Below are 21,113 nucleotides of genomic sequence, written 5' to 3'. Positions count from 1 at the left end.
TTGTTCAAGCCTATGACCATGTATAAGGATGTGAGTGTTGGGCAGTGAAGAAAGCAAAAGGAAGAAAATTAATTCATAGAACCAGAGAATCAGAGTTGAAAGAGACCCCAAGGGCCTTCCAGTCCAACCTCATTCTGCCATGCAGGAACTCTCAATCAAAGCATCCATGACAGATGGCCATCCAGCCTTTGTTTAAAGACTTCCAAAGAAGGAGACTCCACTCCACTCTGAGGAAGTGTGTTCCACTGTCAAACAGCCCTTACTGTCATGATGTTCTTCCTAATGTTGAGGTGGAATCTCTTTTCCTGGAGTTTGCATCCATTGCTTCGGGTCCTACTCAGAAAACAAACTAGCTCCCTCCTCAATAGGACAACCATTCAAATGTTTAAACAGGGCTATCATATCACCTCTTAACCTTCTCTTCTCCTGGCTAAAAATACTCAGCTCCCTAAGTCTGTCCTCATAGGGCAAGGTTTCCAGACCCTTCACCATTTTGGTCAGCCTCCTTTGGACACGCTCCAGCTTCTCAACATCCTTCTTGAATTGTGGTGCCCAGAAATTCATTTGAGATGTGGTGTTGGAGAAGAGTGCTAAGGATACCTTAGACAGCTAAAAAGACAAACAAATGGGCCCTAGCACAAGTCAAGCCATAACTCTCCCTTGGAGCCAAGATGACTAAACTGAGGCCGTCATACTTAGGCCGCATCATGAGACATTAGGAAAAACAATGGTGCTGGGGGAGGTGGAGGGATGTTGAAAGAAAAGAAGAACACATGCCAGATGGGTAGACTTCATCAGAAAGACCATGATCCTGGTCCTGTATGACCTGAACAGGGAGGTAAAGGATAAGGGGGCTTGGAAACGTCTCATTCATAGAGTCGCCATGAGTCGAGATCGACTCAAAAGCAGCTAACAACAACAATAAGCTGCCTTCTCCTCACAAGTCCTCCTGGCCTCCAAGTAATGAACATGGCTTCTCTCAATTGCAGGTCACACGTATTCAGACCCAAACCACCTGGATTCCATGTATACTTGAAGTCAGAGCAGGGCAAATGCATCCCTCTGATTGTGCATTCCAGTGCACATTTCCATTCAACAAAAGGGTCACATAAGACCATCAGTGTGTAAATCAGCAGGAGGAAATGTGTGTTATGCAACCCTGATGTAGGATCGCAGCACATGTGTGTCAATGTGCATTCGTGTGTCAGAAAAACGTACCACACGTAGCTCAGCCATGTGTTCTTCTAGGTGAAATTGATCATTTGAGTTGCGCAAGCATCTTTACAAATCTGGAGATGATACAAACATTTCTGGGATAAGTAATGCCACAAAGGCCAGAATCAGGATTCAAGACGCTTGCAACATATTGAACAGAGCCAAACCTACAAAATGAATTTTAACAGGAATAAATTTAGACAATAAATTTAGGCAGGTGCATAATAAATATAGGATGGTTTGACAGCAGTATATGTAAAAAGAAATTGGGGGCAAGGAGTTATTAGACGACAAGCTAAACATGAGTCCACAGTGTGATGCAGCTCCAAGAAATGTCAATAGAATTTGGTTTCATCAACTGGAATATAGTGTCCAGATCAAGAGAAGTAAAAGGGTCACCATGTTTCGCTTCATTTAGACTTCACTTGAAGTACAGAGATATATCTAGGGATGCTTCTTGCGTTGCAGAAATAATGCAGTTTGACATCACTTTAACTGCCATGGCTCAATGCTATAGAATCTAGGATTTGTAGTTTTGTGGGATATTAAACCTCCTATGTCTGAGTGCTCTGGTGCCACAACAAACTATAAATCCCAGGACCATATGGTCTTCCAGGTGTTGTTTGACTATAATCAGCCCTAAACCAGCTTTGCTGATGGTAAGGGATGATAGGAGTTGCAGTTCATCAACATTTGTCATGATTTCCAATTAGAAAAGATAAAATGGGGTATCCTTATAGAATAGATGCAACTACAAGTTCCCCAGAGGAGAAAGAGTTGAAAAGAAGGATGGAAAGACATGACATGGCTATGTGTTTAAACTGTCAAATATCATCATCAGAAATGCTGTGAGGATTCCCTCCCAGATATTTGAGTAATGCGGCATTCGTACACGTTACGACCAACCATAAACAAAACTCCACATCCACATCGCAGGAAGGCAGACAGAATCACTGCAGAGGTTTTCAAAGAAGAAAAAAAGTGGAAAAGCCGAAATACTATATCTTAGACTATCAGACAGAGAGTTAAAATTCAAGATCCAGAGCCCAAAAATGACTTACATAGCAGCGGTCAGCAGGGAAGTGTTGTAATTCTGTAATATAACAAGCGCTTTGCATATAGAAAATCTGAAGTTAGATTCCTTACATCGTTTAGCAAGAGATTTTTCAGAGAGCAAGACTAGCGGGAAATGGGATGTTTGAGAAAAAAAGAATCACTTTGAGGACCAGATAGAATATTCTATTCTATGATAATGGTCTCACATTTGGTACAAGGTCTCTGTGATATCACCTCTGAGTAAGCAATTTCACGGTGTCAGAGACAAAAGTCCTACGGTAATTCCTTTGCCATGTGACTCAAGGCAACTTTACAAGTCCCTCAAACCTACCTTTCCCACTACTGGAAACCAAAAAAGAACCTGCAGGATTTCCCCCCCCCCCCTCCCATGCGCACATGTGTGTATGTTTCAGGATTAGATGCACTATAAATCAAGGTGCTAAATCCAAGAAGACACCCGGCAACTGCACGAAAGAACAAGCAATGGTCATAGAATCATAGAGTTGGAAGAGAAACCAAGAGCCATCCAGTCTAACCCCATTCTGCCATGCAGGAACTCTCAATCAAAGCACCCCCAAGAGATGGCAATCCAACCTCTGTTTAAAGACTTCCAAGGAGGGAGACTCCACCACCCTCTGAGAGAGTATACTCCTCTGTCGAACAGCCCTTACTCTCAGGAAGTTCCTCCTAATGTTGAGCTGGAATCTCTTGTCCTGTAACTTGCATCCATTGTTCCCTGTTCTAGCCTCTAGATAACATTTGCTACATGGAAAAAACAGCTTCAAAACCCCGTACCAGAGGGTACCCCCTTCCAAGCACTACTCCACATGTTTCTGGCTGCGTGCTAAAGCAACACACCGAAGCCTATGCGTTTGTTCTGTGTGTGGGAATTTGCTGCAAGGGAACCACATGGATTGAGCATACCCTCAGCTGACCATGCCTTTTGCCTTTACATTCACACCAGCAACTGGGCACCGCTCTCTGCCTGCCTGCCTTGCCACCCTGTGCCTTCTTCTGATCTACCATTCACACGTTCCAAGAGGATGCTGGAAAACAAGAGATTGTCCACTGTCATTTGGCACAGGAGACATTTCATATCTCTGCATGCATCAGAAGAGATGTGAAGTCAAAGGCTCTCATGGCTGGCATCCATAGTTTTTTGTGTTTTTTGGGGGGCTATGTGACCATGTTCTAGAAGAGTTTATTCCTGACGTTAGCTGGCATCTTCAGAGAATGCATTCACAAATGCTGGCAAAATGTCAGGAATAAACTATTCTAGACCATGGCCACATAGCCCCCCCCCCAAAAAAAAGACAAAAAACCACCAGAAAAGAGTTGGAACACCTCCTGCATCTCCCTTGCACTCCAAGCCTGTGAACTGCTCCAGAAAAGGAGGAGACATGCAGTGCTCAGAGACTGCCAAACAAATACACACATAAGTGAAAATTTCATTTCATAATGAAAACCTTCCCCCAGTGTCCCCAACCCACCTTCCAAGCATTTTCCTTAGTCTAATAACCAATATCAGGAGAAGGAAAGGAAAAACCATAACCAAGGAGTCAGCTGTCTCTGGCTCAGTGCAAACTCCCAGCCCAAAACAAACCCACAGCCCCTCCTTACACAAAAGCAGGGAAGTGAAATTACTCCAGGGCTTACCTTTGTGCATCATGCGAATGCAGACAAGTTTATGCAGAGCAGAGGTTGCGCAGGAGGCAGGTTTTTTAACACAAGGAGCAGCTTGCACCAGGGCTCCCGCAGCATTGTTAACAATCGCAGCAGCGTGCAAGTGCCCAGGCTGTAGTGGCCAGTGCTCAGTGCATTGTGGGAAGCAGTGCCTTTTTATTTTTAAGGGGAGGGGAGGGGAAAAATGGGATGATGCTCCCCCAAGTGGAAGTCAAGAGGTAAGACTGCTTACACATTAGGACACTTTCAATTTATTGTGTATATACTGTATTCGTGTATAAGTCTACAGTTGGCCCTCCAATTTGCAGCTTTGACTTTTGCTGCTTTGACTATTATGTTCTCTCTATAAATCTCTAGGTCCTCCAGCGCAACTCTGCCAGAAGTTGACCATAGAGTTGTGCTGGAGAAGCTAGAGCTTCCTAGAGAAAACACTGCTCTAGGCCTTTGTAGGTCCTCCAGCGTGATTCTATGATCAAATTCTGGCAGAGATTGCTCAAGAGGTGTTCTCGCAGGTAAAAATAATAGTCTTTTTCTATTTGTGTTTTTCCCCACATTCATGGGGGTCCTTCACCTCTAACCCCAGAGAATGTGGAAGGACCACTGTAGAAATTATAGCCAAAAAATGACCCCAAAACCTGAGTAGACTTATCCATAGGTCAATGTAAGGATGGTACTTTAACTCTTATTTAAAAAATAAAACATCCCCCTGGCGAAAGGCAAGAGCATCAGGATCCTTCTCTACTCTCTCATCCATGCAGCCCTTAGTATGAAATGAATTTTGCAAGTTCTTTGGCATTGTTTTTCCTTTGATTCATCCTTTACATCCTTTGTGATATACCTCTAGGTTTTATCCTCAACGTATCAACGGGATATCAAAATCCATAATTTTTGCCCCCAAACCTGTCCTTGACTTATACATGAGGTCAACTTATAGTTGAGTATGATTTAATTCAATTTTTAAAAGTCCAGTGGCATCTTAAAGAAGTTAACACAGCTTCTTCTTGTTGTTGTTGTTTGCTATCAAGTCATCTTCGACTTATAGTGAACCTATGAATGAGGATACATATCTAGGGGTAGCCATGTTGGAAAAGTACAATAACATCAAATCCATAAGGCAGTGATATCTTTATTGGGCCAACCAAAATGCACAAAATACACGTTGCAAGCATTCAGATCTCCACTGGTTTCTTCACCAGGCAAACATGTTAAAAACCACACAGGAGAAAGAACAATAAGACAATGTCGGTCACAAGCTTGAATTTTGTCAAAATGTTGTTGCTGTTATTCCGAGCTAAGATGGCATGGAAGGATATCCAGGCAGACGGGGCATTCCTCCCTCCAGCCGTGTGAAATCTGGGAGACAAAGAGCCACAAAGTGCAGGGAATAAAATTTAAATTCCATTAGCAACACAAAATGGTCTTCCTTTGCAATTCAGGTTGAGACTGCCAGGTCTTGCAAACTCAGGGCAGCCATGTATTTCCCAAGGAGCCGGATTGTCTCATGAAATGCCCAAAGTACAATAGCCTCAGCCTAGTCGTTTTGACTTATAGTGAGAATTCAGGCTTGGTTTACTCTAGGATCACAGTAGGAGCTGTTCGAGAGTGGAAGACACTCCCTGGGAGTGTGGTGGTCTTCTTCTTTGGAGGTCTTTAAGCGGAGGCTGGATGGCCCTTGTGCTCTCTTCCAACTCTATAGAGTTTATCACACTGGGACTTATTTCGGCGTTAAAGAGATATTAAAGTGCATTTAAGGCATCCCACAAATAAAGCAAAAATGGCAAGCAATTGCACAAATGATTATCACATGCAATTTCGTATATAAAGTGATATCGGAAATGCATTGTTGCTGAAATCCTGAAAGTAAAGGGATGTGGTGTTATTGCTTCTTTGTGACCATTTTAATGGCGGGTTTTGTGTAATGTCGTGTGAAATTGTTTCATGTAATTACGTGATTTTTCTGGTATATTCATGGGATAAACCCCTGATCTCCTTCATATGATAAACTCCTATGATTCTATGAAAACAGATAGGTAGGTAGAAGACAGTTAGGGCAATAATGGCAGCCAACATTTTCTTGAAGGTGTTTTCAGAACATCCCTCCAAAATAACTCCAAATAGGAACAAAACAGAGGCCCAATCCAATGAAATTTGGGCTGCAGCCACACTGCAGAAATAAAACAGTTTAACACCACTTTAACAGCCATGGTTCTATCATGGGGCTTGTAGTTTATTGTGGCACCAGAGCTCTTTACCAGGGAAAGCTATGCGTATATCTCACAAAACTACAAACCTCAGAACTCCATAGGATTGAGCCATGGCAGTTATAGTGGTATCAAACTGCATTAATTCTGCAGTGTGACAGCAGACTTGTTCATGAAAAGAAGCATATGGTCTGACACCGCTGCAAATGGTTCTGTGTGTTTTTGCTACATCACAGGACTAAAACCGACCGCACTCTTTGGGATCAAAGATTACCGAGAGGATCCGGGAAAGGCTTAAGGGCAGACTTTTCATCCAACTTTTTATCTTTTCCAAAAGAGGCTCATAAAATCAAATTTCTGTGAAAAAGCAAAGAGCAGCTTTGGGATGAATGTTTTTGTTTAAAAAGCTGCCACCTCTTCATTTAGGGAGATCACTCGATTCTTTTAAAAAAGAAAAAATTAAAGAGTAAGGTTTTGTACATCTCTCCAGGGATTCAGGAGACCCCAAAGGGATGTTGATGCTCAGTGGCTGACTGGCGGGATAATCTCCTAACATGAAATATGCAAAGAGGCCTTTCCTGTCTTTCTGTTGCTTAATAAAAAGATTTCAGCGCCTGAAACAGAGAAAGAGAACAAAAGGGTAAAGGAAGCCCATGGATTCTATGAAGCTGCATTCGCAGCTTGCAAAGGGTCTAATATCTAGATCACCATCAAAACAAGATGAAAAGTGGAAAAGCAGGAGTATGGGTCTGAAACATGGGTCACCTATCGCCAACACCTACGACTCCTTGAATGCTTTCATCAGCGCTGTTTACACACAATTCTAAATATACACTGGTATGATTATGTGACAAATGTTGCTGTCCTTGAGCAAGCAGAGATCACCAGCATTGAGGCCATGCTATTGAGGACGCAGCTGCGCTGGGCAGGACATGTTTCTAGGATGAAGGACCATCGCCTCCCAAAAATAGTATTCTACGGTGAACTCGCCATGGGTCAAGAGCGTAAGAGGGGTGCCCCAAAGAAGAGATACAAGGACTCCCTGAAACAACATCTCAGGCTTGGCCAGATAGATCACCAACAATGGACCTCCCTGGCCTCGCATCGGGAGGCATGGAGATGCACTATCCATAACGCTGCAGCCTTCTTCGAAAGCTCATGCCGAACGAGCCTCGAAGAGAAACGACAACGCAGAAAGAACCGCAACCTGGAAACATCACCCAAGGAGACTTTATGCTGTGCTTTCTGCAACTGGACCTGTTTATCCCGAATTGGCCTTTTTAGTCACCAACGTGCTTGTACAAAGCGCGGGATGCGTCCTTCCTGAATCTTCGTTCGTGAAGCAAAGCCAGAGAGAGAGAGAGGTGCAATTCCCAGCCCTTCTTTCCACTTTTCCTTCAGTGTCTCAGGTTCTAGCACACCTTTGCTCACCAGATTGTTGGACTGCTGTTGTTATGTGCCATCAAGTGGACTAGGATAGTGAGGCCATCCTAGGGTTTTCTTGGTAAGATTAGTTCAGAAGAGGTTTGCCAAGGCATTCCTCTTGGACTCAAGAGTGTGCAACCTTCCACAGTTCACCTTATTCTCCTAGGCTGCACCTGTACTGCAGAAATAATCCAGTTTGACACCACTTTATCTGCCATGGCTCAGTATTGTGGAATTCTGAGAATTGCAGTTTGTTGACAGAGAAGGCGAACTATCCCACAAAGCTACTAATCCCAGAATTCCATAGCACTGAGCCATGGCATTTAAAGTGGGGCTCAAACTGCATTAATTCTGCAATGTAGATGCAACCCCAGTGTAAACAACTTATGACTTTAAACTCTATTTGCAGGAATGAGAGTAAGATGAGGATAAAGGGGGAAGGAACAGAGAGGAACTTGCACACTTTAAATGCAGCTGGAAAAATGGAATGACAGGGGATCAATCAGCACTCTCCCAGTTATATTGGGACTATTGGATGGTACACACACAGATTTCTTCAGGCAGCCTTACTGGAGGGCCACATGTTACCCATGGCTGCAATAAAAGCAAGGAGAAAAAATCCTGAAACATACATGAGAGCCTGCAGAGTCTCCAGCCGGATGCAAATACAAATATTACAACCCCAGAATAGTAAAAAGCTGTCCTCACTTTCATTCAGCAGACCAATAAATCATTTGGAGGGAGGAAGCCATCCATCAGATAGATATATGGTAAGACTTCCTTAAACGCCTCTTCCCAGCCAAATCTGGATACCTCCACAGAGTGCGGTGGAGTAGGCACCGATCCCATGAAAATGAACAAGAGCTGCATACACACAATGCAAAGGGGGCTCTTACATTAGGGTAAGAATCTCATCGTCCTTCAGAAATTGTGGGACTGCAACTCCCAGCCAGCACAACCCATGATCAGAGATGCTAGGAGCTGCTGTTCCACAGTATCTGCAGGGCTACGCATTTTCCAGCCCATGCAGGGCCTTTCCAAGACATTTTGCAATCTTCAATAGAGTTTTACTTCAACAACCTCTGTTATTTTACTTTATTATGTTTGCTGTTGTTGTTAATGACCTTTGAGTCATCCTGGACTCATGCTGACCTTGTGAATGAGACATTTCCAAGATCCCCTATTCTCTATATTTCTGTTCAGGTCCTGCAGGTTCAAGCCTGTGTTGTTTCAGTCTAGCCATCTGGCCTATGGTCTTCCTCTCTTTCTGCTCCTTCCGCCTTTCCTAGCATCATTGCCTTTTCTAGTGATTCATTTTTCCTCATGATGTGTCCAAAATATGGCAGCCTCAGTTTAGTCACCTTGGCTCCCAGGGATATTTCGGGCCTGATATGTTTTAGAACCCATTTGGTTATCTTCTTGGTCCACAGTATCCTCAGTCCTGTGTTCTCATGATGTGTCCAAAGTACGACAATCACAGTTTCGTCATCTTGGCTTCTGCTGGGGAGATCCTTTTCTCCAATCCTTAGAAATCCCTTCCACCTATTTGATTAATGATATTAAAGACATTCTTCTGCCAGCAGGCCTTTGCAAACTGATAAGGGCTGGGGATGTAGTTAAATTTTAAGGTTTACATTTTTAGCATATTCTATTTTAAATCATAAGTGTTTTAACTTTTAAATTGGTTTAATTTTTTTTTAATTTTACATGTATACATTTTAATGTTGTATCGTTTTTAAATTGTATTGTTTTAAATCTGCTGTTCGCCGCCTTGAGTCCCTTTATTGGGAGAAAGGTGGGATTACAAGAAAATAATAATAAGAAGAAGAGTTACTTTTTGGTTGCTTGGCATTATCTAAAGGATTGCCCTGTTTCTGTAATAGTAAGATACTTTAAAATACTGACTTAGGTTAATTACATGATTTGCTCTAGGACTCATTTATTGGGCTTTTTAGCAATTCATGGTTTCTGCAGAACTCTTCCTCAGCACCACATCTCAAACGAATTGATTCAGCTCCTATCAGCTTTCTTCACTGTCCGGTTTTCGCAACCATACACAGAAATGGGAAATAAAATGGCATGGACAATTCTAACTGGCATACAATCCGGCATACCCACCAACATTTCACAGAGAAAATTCAGGACATGCGTAGCCAAGCAACATCAGAGTGTGGTTAAGCTGGCAAATGTTCTTAAGGAGGAATAACATACAAGCTAGGAAAGGCTGCAGCAGTTTGCTTTTGCCTGATCCCCCTGGGAAGAGCCAGATTCCACCTCCCCTTCTGTCCTCTCCTCTGCTGATTTAATACAGTGCAAACTACTTTTGCACCTTGAACTAAGTTTGCAGCAGTTGAAGTAACCTGATGACAAAGGGGGAGAAAGTGGACGGAGGAGAGAGAAACTGGGACATTTTAAAAGCAGCTGGAAAAGTGGAATGACAGATGATTGATCAGGACTTTTGAGACATTTGAGGTGTGTGGCCAGGTTGTGTGCTCAGCCAAACAAGTGCTATAATCCAGCAATGGTGATGCCATCTACCATCCCACACCCTGTGAGCACAACACACCTAATGCACACCTAATGCCTGCCATGGTGCATAATCTGGACTGGTGGCATGTCTGTTTGCTGTATATATGTAGAATTTTGTAAGTTCTTTGGCATTGTTTTCCATTGCATCATCCTTTAGATCCTTCGTTACATGCCCCTAGATTTTACCCCTGACTTATCCATGGGTCATATCAAAATCCATAATTTTGACCCAAAAACTTGCCCTTGACTTATACATGAGGTCAACTTATAGTTGATTATATACAGAGTAATTTACAACATCAATGTCCACTCAACACAAGAACTGAACTACTGTTGTTTTGTGCCTTCAGATCAGCTCTGACCTATGACAACCCTCTCCAAGCGATTTCTTGGCCAGGTTTCTTCAAAGGGAATAAGCATGCCTTGGCCAAGGTCACCTGGTGGGTTTCCATGGCTGAGTGAGGATTTGAACCTCAGGGGTGGAACAGAGGGGCAAGAAAAAGCAGCTCAAACCTGCATTTTCTGAAAGTGGTTCAAAACCCCACTGTCCACACTGGCTGCTCCAAAGGTGGGCCAAGTGTGCATGGCAAACCACATGGCACAACATAAACACATTGCTGGTGACTACCTGCTGGCCAGATGTCATCCCTTTGGCTGGCTGCCACTTTGACTGGCCACAGAATTTCACCTGTGATCCTCCACCAGTACAGCTCCTTGGAGCATTGATCTGCCCAATAAAACATTGACAAAGCACAATCATGGCCTCCCCACATGCCCACTTCACCCACCTACACCCCATGCCCCCTCTTGGACTGTCTGGTTTGTATATGTTGTACTTACATCTTTCACTTTTTTGCATTACCATCCTGACCGCTTGGGTATGCCAACTCCATCCCCTTTTAATGCATACCCACACCAGTGCATTTATATGCATCTTTAGGGTTAGGATGGATCGTTCTGGCATTGGGGTGTTTATATGCAGGATTGAAGGTGCACATTTTCTGAGCTAAGTTGGAAAATCCTGGCTTCTTTTTGCTCGTTTTTAGCTATTTTTGCTCCAGTTTTTAACTGGAGCCAATTCTGTTTCCACCTACTTTGGAGGTGTGTGTCAGCTAAATGCCCCAATTTCAAAGCGGTTAGAAACCGCTTTCTTTGGCCCATCTGTTTCATTCCCTTAGCCCCTGGAGTCCCAGGCCAACATTCAAACCACAAACCCACACTGGTTCTTGTGCTCTTCACAAGATTTCTTCAGAAAGGGATTGCCCTTGCCTTCCTCTTTGACTGAAAGTGCAACTTACCCAAAGCCACCCAGTGGGTTTCCATGTCTGAGCAACGATTCGGTCCCTGATCTTCTGGAGTCTTAGCCCAACATCCAATTCACAACACCATGATAGCTTTCCCTTCTTCTGCATGCACACACAAACACTTGTTCTAGATCTGTGGGACATTTGTTGGTTTAAAGGACATATCCTATGCAACTGTAGCTGTTGATTTCTTGTCTTTTTATATGCCTTCAAGTCAACTCTGCCTTATGGTAACCCTCTCCTAGGATTTTCTAGGCAAGATGTGTTCAGAGTAGATTTGCCATCGCCTTCCTCTGAGGCTGAAAGAGGGTGCCCTGCCCAAGCTCACCCAGTGGCTTTCCACGGCCGAGCAGGGATTTGAACTCTGGTCTCCTGGAGTGCTAGTCCAAAGAGCCAACCACTACACCCTGCTGATTTTAAATTAAAATGTAATAGAGGAAAAATTCTTGTAATAGAGGAAACCCCTATACTATGGGGCATGGACTTTCTCCGTAGAGCCTGAAATAGTTATATATGGGGAATACAGGCTATGCTGCCTGGGAGATTTTGGCAGCCGTAGTTCTCCAAAGTAACTTTCCTGCGCTCTGCTTTTCCTAATGGCACCATCTGTGATGTGATGGGGAAAGGCAACCAAGCATGGCAGGCAGAGAGACCAGGATAAATGACAAGCATCCTTGCCAGCAAACCATCCGCTAAGAAGGATAAAAATAGCCATAGAACTAGGAGCCCAAGAAAGCTGGCTGGGTTGGATTGACTCAGTTGCTTCCCCCTCTCTCTAGACACTCTTCCTGAAAGCAAATGCATTTGAGAATGGTCACCAGGAGAGGAATATTGCCCATTGATCTCTCCCAATTGTCTTTGCTTCCCTGGGTCTAGAAGCAAGCAAGGCATTTTGGAAAAGCTGGAATAGTGCTGCTCAGAGGAGGAAAGCAGTCGGGGTTATGCCACCCTTCTTCCTCTGAGCAAGGAAAGTGGGTCTGCTAGCACTTTGGGGGATGTACCCTCAAGCACCATTCAAGGCCCCTTTGCAGCTCCAAAATGCACAAAACCATTAATGAAGGAAAGCCAACTACCTTCCAGAGGAGAACATCTGACAGAGTCCACCAACACTACCATTGCCAGGGATGGGAAGCTTTTTGTGGGTTCCCAAGTCCCATCAGCCCCTGCCAACTGACTACCAATTGTCAGGGGTGATGGGAGTTGTAGACCCATCACATCTAGAACTGTGCACAGCTCCTTTTAAAGTGCAGAATACCTGTGTTTGCTTTCAGTCTGTCGGTTGATTTATGGAGACTATCATGGGGTATTCTTAGACAATAAATATTCAGAGGTGGTTCTTGCCAGTTCTTTCCTCTGAAATATAGCCTACAGCACCTGCGATTCATTGGTGGCCTCCCATCCAAGAACCAACCAAGCCTCATTCTGCTTAGCTTCCAAGATCAGATGGGATCCAGTGCCATCAAAAGTATTTAAATGAAGAATGCTGCCAGTTTATTGCAGGCAGGGATGTGGGAAGAGCATTGTGCGCTTGTGATGGTCCTAAAAGCTTGAGGTGAAGGCTTCTTTTTCAGTCTGATGCTGCTTGTTCTCTGGACTCCATGCCAAGTTCTCTCCTGAAGGAATACTAATAATTCCGCAGAATGATGCAGGGGCTGACAAGTCTCTGTATCTTGAGCCTGCCATTCATAGGAGGAGTGGAAGGGTTTCTATAGGCTGTTTTGTTTCCACTTTATCAAGAAATGAACAGGTTTAGGTCCCTGCCTGCAACAAACCCCACTCCTCTCCTTGTCCAGATATTATTCTTGCATCTTTGCTTCTCCAGCGATCTGTCACACACCAACCACCAGCTGTGCTGAACAGAGGAGAAATGAAAGGCCGTAAACCCATCTCCACATTTGCCTGCAGAGAGCAACACACCCAACGACACGGCTAGTGAAATGCCAATTTAAATTAATCATTAAAGATTGCCAGCAAGGCCATACTGGCAGATAGAGGAAACTCTCTATAATTAGAGTTTCTCAAACGGTTCTGTCTCTCTCTCTCTCTCTCTCTCTCTAATCTTCCTACAGCTCTCACATCCACTAACATCACTCCTTTCTTGGAAAAGGTCATGTTTTGGGGTCCCCGTTCCGACATTGCTTTATACCTCAGAACATATGGCAGTGGAAACACACATGTTTGAACCCTGTGGGAGTTTTATGCATGCATTAAGTTCCCCTTTGAAAGTGTCTTGAATATTTTGGTCTGATGTGGAGTGTCCTTATTCATTTCAAGATCATTCATGCAGTGCTATTGGGCATGCATTGCACATGTCAATGGCCATGGGCATGTTGATGCCTGTGAGCATTTGGTGGCACAACACTGAAATTCAGTGCAAGAATTGTATAGAACAATTGGCACATAATTCTGAAGGAGTAGATTTACAACTGTACAACTCTGATGTAAAATCCCCATAGAATCATAGAACGACAGAGCAGGAAAAGACCCCAAGGGCCGTTCAGTCCAACCCAATTCTGCCATGCAGAAAGATACAAGCAAAGCCCTCCCAACAGATAGCTATCCAGCCTCTGTTTAAAAACCTCCAAAGAAGGAGACTCCACTACACAGGGATATGTCTCCTCCAAACCTTCTCTTCTCCAGACTAAACATGCCTGGCTCCCTTACAGTACTTTATGGTTTCCGGACCTTTCATTATTTTGGTCACCCTTCTCTCGACAAGCTTGCCAATATCCCTCTTGAATTTTGGTGCCCAGAAATGGACACAGAATTCCAGGTGAGGTCTGACCAAGGCAGAATAGTGTTATCCTATTATTTCCCTCAACCTAGACACTACGCTTTTAAGCTGGTGTCTGGAAAAAATGATTCTTTTGCCATTGCCTCGCTTCATCATGACAGATTCGATCACATCATGACAGGAACCGGGTTCAAATGGGAACTAGGACATTTAATTTGCTCAGCAATTCGATTCTTTTGATAGTGGGAATGAAGCCTAGGACATTTCAGGGGAAATGAATGACATCACTTGTTACACAACAAGAAATGAATAACATCACCAGTTGTCACAGTATTTCCCCCCTGACAACATCATTATTTCACTCCCTGCTTCTCTCTTCTGTAACGGATCAGGGCCTTCCCAGGACCAATACTTCAAAACAAATTTGAGAGAGAGCCCTTTGAAACAAGGATAATAGTGTAAAAGCAGGTTTATTGGTGTTGAATGTATGCAGCTGGAATTTGACAGTGAATAAAACTTCCCTGTCCTCTCAACCGCTAGACGCTGACCTTCTTCATAGCTATGTCTACATTGACAGGAAAACCCAGCTAACCTCCAGGTTACCATAATCCACAGTGACCACATGCTTGTCTTCATGACTGCCACACACGCCAAGACGCTTTTGATAAATCGCAATATGTGTGGCCACACCGCTGTGGTCCCTCTGGTTTTCTCCTTCCATCCCCGATGTGTGCAAATGTGCATATTTCTGAACTCCTCCCCTCGCCCTTACACCATTATGGAGTGCACTCCACACACGAGCAAATATATGGATTTTCCACTCTAAATCAGCATAAATCTCCACTTTCTCCCCCTCTGGATTAAAGCCCTGAGGCAATTAAAAGGTCTGGATTCTGCCCCAGTCATCGCCACCTTATGTGGAAATTAGGCGAGACTGTTTTATTTGGCCCATGTAGATGTGCCCTGAGAATAGATTTGGGATTCTAAAATACAAGCCTAAAATGTTAATAGGATGGCAATGTGCTTAAACCGTCCCTCAGAATTAGACTGTGGTTTATATAACCAAGGTTTAAGCCTGGGGTGGGAACCATGTGCTACTTTAGATGTTTTTAGAGTGCAGTTCCCAGTAGCTGAATCCAGCAGGAAGTAAATCCTTTGGATCTGAAGGAGACCCATTTTGGAGGATTGCAGAAATGATCCAATTTCCCTTATTCTCCATGCTTCCTAAAATACCACCTCCCTGAATCCAATCCACTCTCCTTCCCTTTGTAACAGTTGCCTTGTCTCAGGTTGCATCTGCACTGGGGAGATAATCTGGTTTGACTCCACTTTAACTGTCCTGGCTCAGTGCTATGAAATTCTGGGAGTTGGAGTTTGTTGTGGGGTCCTTGGCTCAAGGCTATGGAATTCTGGGAGTTGGAGTTTGTTGCTCCCCCCCAGCCTCCGATGGCCCCCTCCGTTGCTCCCATCTTTCCACCCAGCCTCCTGTCCCACTACCCTCCCAGGCTTGTCTGTTGAGAACACAAGAAAGAGCCTTCTTGGTGTAACTGGTTACCAGTTTGAAGCCAATGGGTGCTACCAATGGCTCGTCTTCATCCTGGAGAGACATGACTAACATGTTCTGGGTCCCGTGCTATTCAACATCTTTATCAGTGACTTGGATGATAGAAAAGAGAGTATGCTTATTAAATTACAGATGACACCGAATCAGGAGGGGAAGCTAATACCCCTCGAGGACAAGATCAGAGTTCAAAAATACCTTAACAGATTAGAAAGCAGGGCCAGAACTAATAAAAATGAATTTTAACAGGAAGATATGTAGGGTACTACACTTGGGCAGAAAAAATGAAATGAACAGATATAGGATGAGGGACACCTGGCTTGGCAGCAGCACATTTAAAAGGGATCTAGGAGTTTTAGTGTACCACAGGTTGAACATGAGTGAGTAATGTGATGTGGCAGCTAAGAAAGCGAATGCAAATGTATCCTGCATCAATAGGAGTACAAGGTGTAGACTAAGAGAAGTAATAGTAGCACTGTATTCTACTTTAGTCAGACTTCACCTGGAGCACTGTGTCCAGTTCTGGTCACCACAGTTCAAGAAGGATGCTGACAAGCTGAAGCATGTCCAGAGGAGGGCAACCGAATGGTGAAAGGTCTGGAAATCATGCCCTATGAGAAGCAGCCTAGGGAACTGGGTATGTTTAGCCTGGAGAAGAGAAGGTTAAAGGGTTACATGATTCTATGTGTTGTTGTTGTTGTCAAGTACCTTTCAGTCAACCCCAGCTCATGGTGACCCTGTGGATGAGACATCTCCAATCCCACTGTCCTCCACTGCTCTGCTTAGGTCCTATAAATTCAAGCCCGTTACCTCCCCAATTGAGTCCAGCCATCTGGTGTGCAGTCTTTTTCTCTTTCTTCTGCCTTTCCTACCTTTCCTAACATTATTGTCTTTTCTCGCCTTCTTGTGATGTGGCCAAAGTATGACAGTTTGATTTGATCATCTTGGCTTCCAAGGAGATTTCAGGCTTGATCTATTCAAGGACACATTTATTTGTCTTTTTGACTGTCCATGGTATCCTCAACACTCTTTTCCAACTCCACATCTCAAATGAGTTGATTTTCTTCATGTTCGCTTTCTTCACTCTCCAGCTATTGCACCCATACATGGTGATGGGGAATACAATGGCTTGGACAGTTCTAACTTTAATGTTCAGTTGTATGTCTTTGCTCTGTAAGATCTTATCCAATTCCTTCCTAAGCTGCCCTTCCAATTCCTAATTTTTTTAATAATTTCTTGACTACAGTCTCTGTTTATATTACAAGATTACAAGACTTAGACAGTCATACTTTGGACACATCATGAAAAGGCATGAATAGTTGGAAAAGACAATAATGTTAGGAAAAGTGGAGGGAAGTAGAAAGAGAGGAAGGCTACATGCTAGATGGATGGATTTTATTAAAGAGACCATAAATGTGAGTTTGCAGGAGCTGGGCAGAGCAGTAGAGGACGGGGGGGGGGGGGGGGGGCTGCTGGAGATGTCTCATCCATAGGGTTGTCATGGTTTAAATATCTGAAGGGATGTCATATTGAGGATGGAGGAAGCTTGTTTTCTGCTGCTCCAGAAACAAGGACCCAGAGCAATGGATTCAAACTACAGGAAAAGAGATTCCACCTCAACATTAGGAAGAACCTCCTGAGAGTAAAAGCTGTTCATCAGCGGAGACGCTGCCCCAGAGTGTGGTAGAGTCTCCTTTTTTGGAGGTTTTTATAAGAAGCTGGATGGCCATCTGTCAGGAATGCTTTGATTGGGTCTTTCTGGATGGTGGAAGGAGGTTGGACTGGATGGCCCTTCTGGTCTCTTCCAGATCAGTGATTCTATGAATCTCCTAACATGCAGGAATTACACAATTAAGCAATCCTGAGAGATGCCCATCCAACCTCTGCGTAAAGACATCTGAGGACAGAGAGTCCACCGCTTTTTCACCTTCTGAGGCAGTCCATTCCACTGTCAAACTGTTCTTACCATTGAGAAGCCCTTCTTAAATTTAAGATGGAACCTTTTTTCTTGCCATTTGAACCTACTGGTTCATGTTCTAGTCTCTGGTGCATCAGAGACTTCATTGCATATGCAAAGCACACACAACCAGTGATTGGTTACAGGCAACTTACACTGAAAGCATTTGTGATGAGTTGAGGTCAGCAACGTACAGCTGATGTTTTACCTTGCTGCCAATACAATGCAGACAGATTCAGAATATCCTAGGAACCCATTCCTTACTATACCCCAAGGAGAGACCAAGCTTGGGCAGTTTATTCAGCAGATGCAGACAGGATCAATAAAACACTTCTCATTACAAGTCTCGGGGCTTCGATTTAACATGAAGCCAATAACCAGATGTCTGGGTTGTTTTTGAACCACACACTTCTTCCTCCTGCCCCAATCCTTACTCTGTTCATCATTTTCTATTCCCATAACGGCTGTAGTACAGATTTAAGCCTGCATTGCAAAAACTGTCAAGCTAAGCATTCTGTGAATGCTTTTCAGGCATTTAAGCTGCCTTATCTCCCAATGTAATGATTTTGGGTTGTTGAATTCCTCTCGTGTTTTAAAAAATACGGATAAAATAAAATACATCATGTCCAGAATCCTGTTGGTGTTATACAAATATGTAACATCCATTGCACATGCAGTTGTAATTTTTTGGGCCATTGTGTGATTGATATATTCATTTTACTGTTACATGTCAAGTTCCCCAAGAGTAACAGTTTCACATGGGCTTAAATCCTATTGTTAGCCCCAATTAGAGCAAAACTATTGAATCAACTGGATTTACCTCTGTGTTGACTCGCCATTCAATAGGTCACATCTAGTTGAGATTAAACAACAGGATTTCAGCTATGCAGTTGCACATCCTTGCATGGTGTGCAACTATTTGTCAGTACATTCAATGTTTCACTTGAGATTGCCAAAACAGCCATTGTGCATCCTCCATTACACAATGGGACAATAAGCGTTGATATTCTGGGCTGTTTTTTTTAAAAGGTTGTGTTTTTTTTTAAATGTTGTGTTAATTAGAGGAATTATGGTGTGTGATGTACATTATAGCTAATAAGTGATTTGTTGAAAAGGAGCGAGAGAACAGAAGATTGGAGATGAGCGGTGGTTGGTTTCGTGTTTAAATGGGATTTTAAAATGGCTGGTGTGTATAAGAGTTGGTTGGGGAAAGACTGGGATTAGTAAAACACAGGACAGTTAGTTAGATTCAGCTAGGATTATGAGGAGATTGGGGTTGTGCAGATTGCCCCTAAGCGGTGGCCTGAGGAGGAGGCCAAAACTTATCAGCACTATCCTTAAGTAAAAGAGTCATAGGAGTTTATCACACGAAGGAGATTGGGAGTTTATCCCATGAATATCCCGGAAAAATTGCACAATTACTCGAAACAATTTCACACAACATCGCACAAAACCCACCGTTAAAGTGGTCACAAAGAAGCATTAATGAACGTCTTTTTAGGTTTGGGATTTCAGCAACAATGCATTTCTGATATCACTTTATTTGCAGAAATTGCACGTGATGATCATTCATGCAATTACTCTCCATTTTCACTTATTTGCAGGATGCTTTAAATCAGGGGTAGGCAACCTGCAGCCCGTGGGCCAGATGTGGCCTAGTGAGGCTTTGGGACCGGCCCCAGCCCAGTCCTGCCACCAATTGCCGCCGGGGCCTTTGGCCTCTTGCGCGCAGGAGCAAGGGGGCAATTGTCTATAAGACGCCTCAGAAACATGCATTTATATTAACATTTTAAAAAAAAATCAGCAAATTTTTTTGCGTGTCCTCCACTTTTTTAAAAAAAGTGTCCACCATTTGAAAATGTTGTCCTACATTTGTCTTGGTTTATTTATTTATTTAATTTTTTAAAATTATTTAATTATTTATTTTTTGGCTTCGGCCCCCCAGTTGTCTGAGGGACAGCAACCCGGCCCCCGGCTCAAAAAGGTTGCCTACCCTTGCTTTAAATGCACTTTAATCTCTCTTTAATGCTGAAATTAACCCCAGTGTGATTAACTCCATAGATAGATGTCTCTTAAGTAATGACATTTAAGTAAATCTTTTACTGATTGATTGATTGTATTTATACCCAGCTCTTTAGAAATGCTCTCAGAGTGGCTTACGAATTGTTAATTAGACAGTTATTGTCCCCACTGATTCAGAATCAGTGCTTCCTTCTCTATTACTTCTTTCATTATTAAGTGATGGGGTTTGTGGAAATATGTGGGAAATACAAAAAAATAAATAAATCCTTGAGCTAATTGCCAACTGTTTCCCTTTGGCTGCAACTAGACAATAAGAAAATCAAAATAGTAGAAGATTTCCCATATCTTGGATCAAACATCGATCAGATAGGAGAGTGCAGTGAAGAAATAAAAAGAAGACTAGAAATGGGAAGGGCAGCCATGAAAGAGCTAGAAATGATACTAAACAGTAGATATACAGTCGGCCTTTCTTATACACGGATTTTTTATACACGGATTCAAACATCCTCGGTTTGAAAATGTTAAAAAATATATAAATATCAAATATCAAACCTTGATTTTCCATTTTTATAAGGGACACCATTTTGCTATGTCATTATATTTAATGGGACTTGGGCATACACGGCTTTTGTTATCCACGGGGATCTTGGAACCAAACCCCAGCATATAACAAGGGTCCACTGTACAACTGAGCACTAAAGTTAGAATCCTCCACACCACTGTACTCCCCATCACCAAGAATGGATGCAAGAGCTGGACAGTGAAGAAAGTGGATATGAAGAAAATCAACTAATTTGAGATGTGGTGCTGAAGAAGATTACTGAGGATACCATGGACGGCCATAAAAACAAATGGGTCCTGGAACAGATCAAGCCAGAAATCTCCCTGGAAGCCAAGATAATCAAACTGAGGCTGTCGTATTCTGGCCACATCATGAAAAGGCATGAATCAAATGGGGAGAAATAATGCTAGGAAAGGTGGAGGGAAGTAGGAGGAGAAGAAGGCTGCATGCTAGATGGATGGACTCTATTAAAGAGATCAGGAGTATGAGTTTGCAGGAGTTGGGCAGAGCAGATGAAGACAGGGGATGGACTTGGAGATGTCTCATCCACAGGGTCACCATGAGAAGGGATTGAATAAAGGGTAGTTAACAATAACAGCAAGTTCCCTGAGACTTTAAAATTATTCCAAACTTTCCTCCAGGGTAAAAAGTTTGAGAAAGAAGGCCAGTGTGGAGGCTGGTCCATTGGATCAAACATAACATTGTTTTTAACTTATTACATTTTTTAATGATTTGAATATTTTTATAACAATTCAAGAAAGATATTGGCAAGCTGGAGCGTGTCCAGAGGAGAGCAACCAAAAAGGTGACAAAACCATCAAGCCCTCTGAGGAGCTGCTAAGGGAGCTGGGTATGTTTAGCCTA

At 43.1% G+C, this 21,113-nt stretch overlaps 1 protein-coding gene across 2 annotated transcripts in view; it reads right to left on the bottom strand.

The window, feature by feature from the left end:
• Positions 1-4,033, bottom strand: part of LOC149310349 (exostosin-like 3) — a 225,578-nt gene extending 221,545 nt beyond the window's left edge. For both annotated transcript variants that reach the window (XM_089528767.1, XM_089528766.1), the window contains exon 1: positions 3,928-4,033. The gene's annotated coding sequence lies outside the window, so the exon portion shown is untranslated. The remainder of the gene's footprint in view (positions 1-3,927) is intronic.
• Positions 4,034-21,113: the final 17,080 nt, after the last annotated feature.

The sequence above is a fragment of the Sceloporus occidentalis genome, unplaced genomic scaffold (genome assembly GCF_023333645.1).
Source record: "Sceloporus occidentalis isolate IW3139 unplaced genomic scaffold, rSceOcc1.0.p SCAF_6, whole genome shotgun sequence".
Taxonomy (NCBI): Eukaryota; Metazoa; Chordata; class Lepidosauria; order Squamata; family Phrynosomatidae; genus Sceloporus; species Sceloporus occidentalis.
The sequence above is the reverse complement of the archived record's forward strand: the minus strand, read 5'-3'. Positions and strand labels throughout refer to the sequence as shown.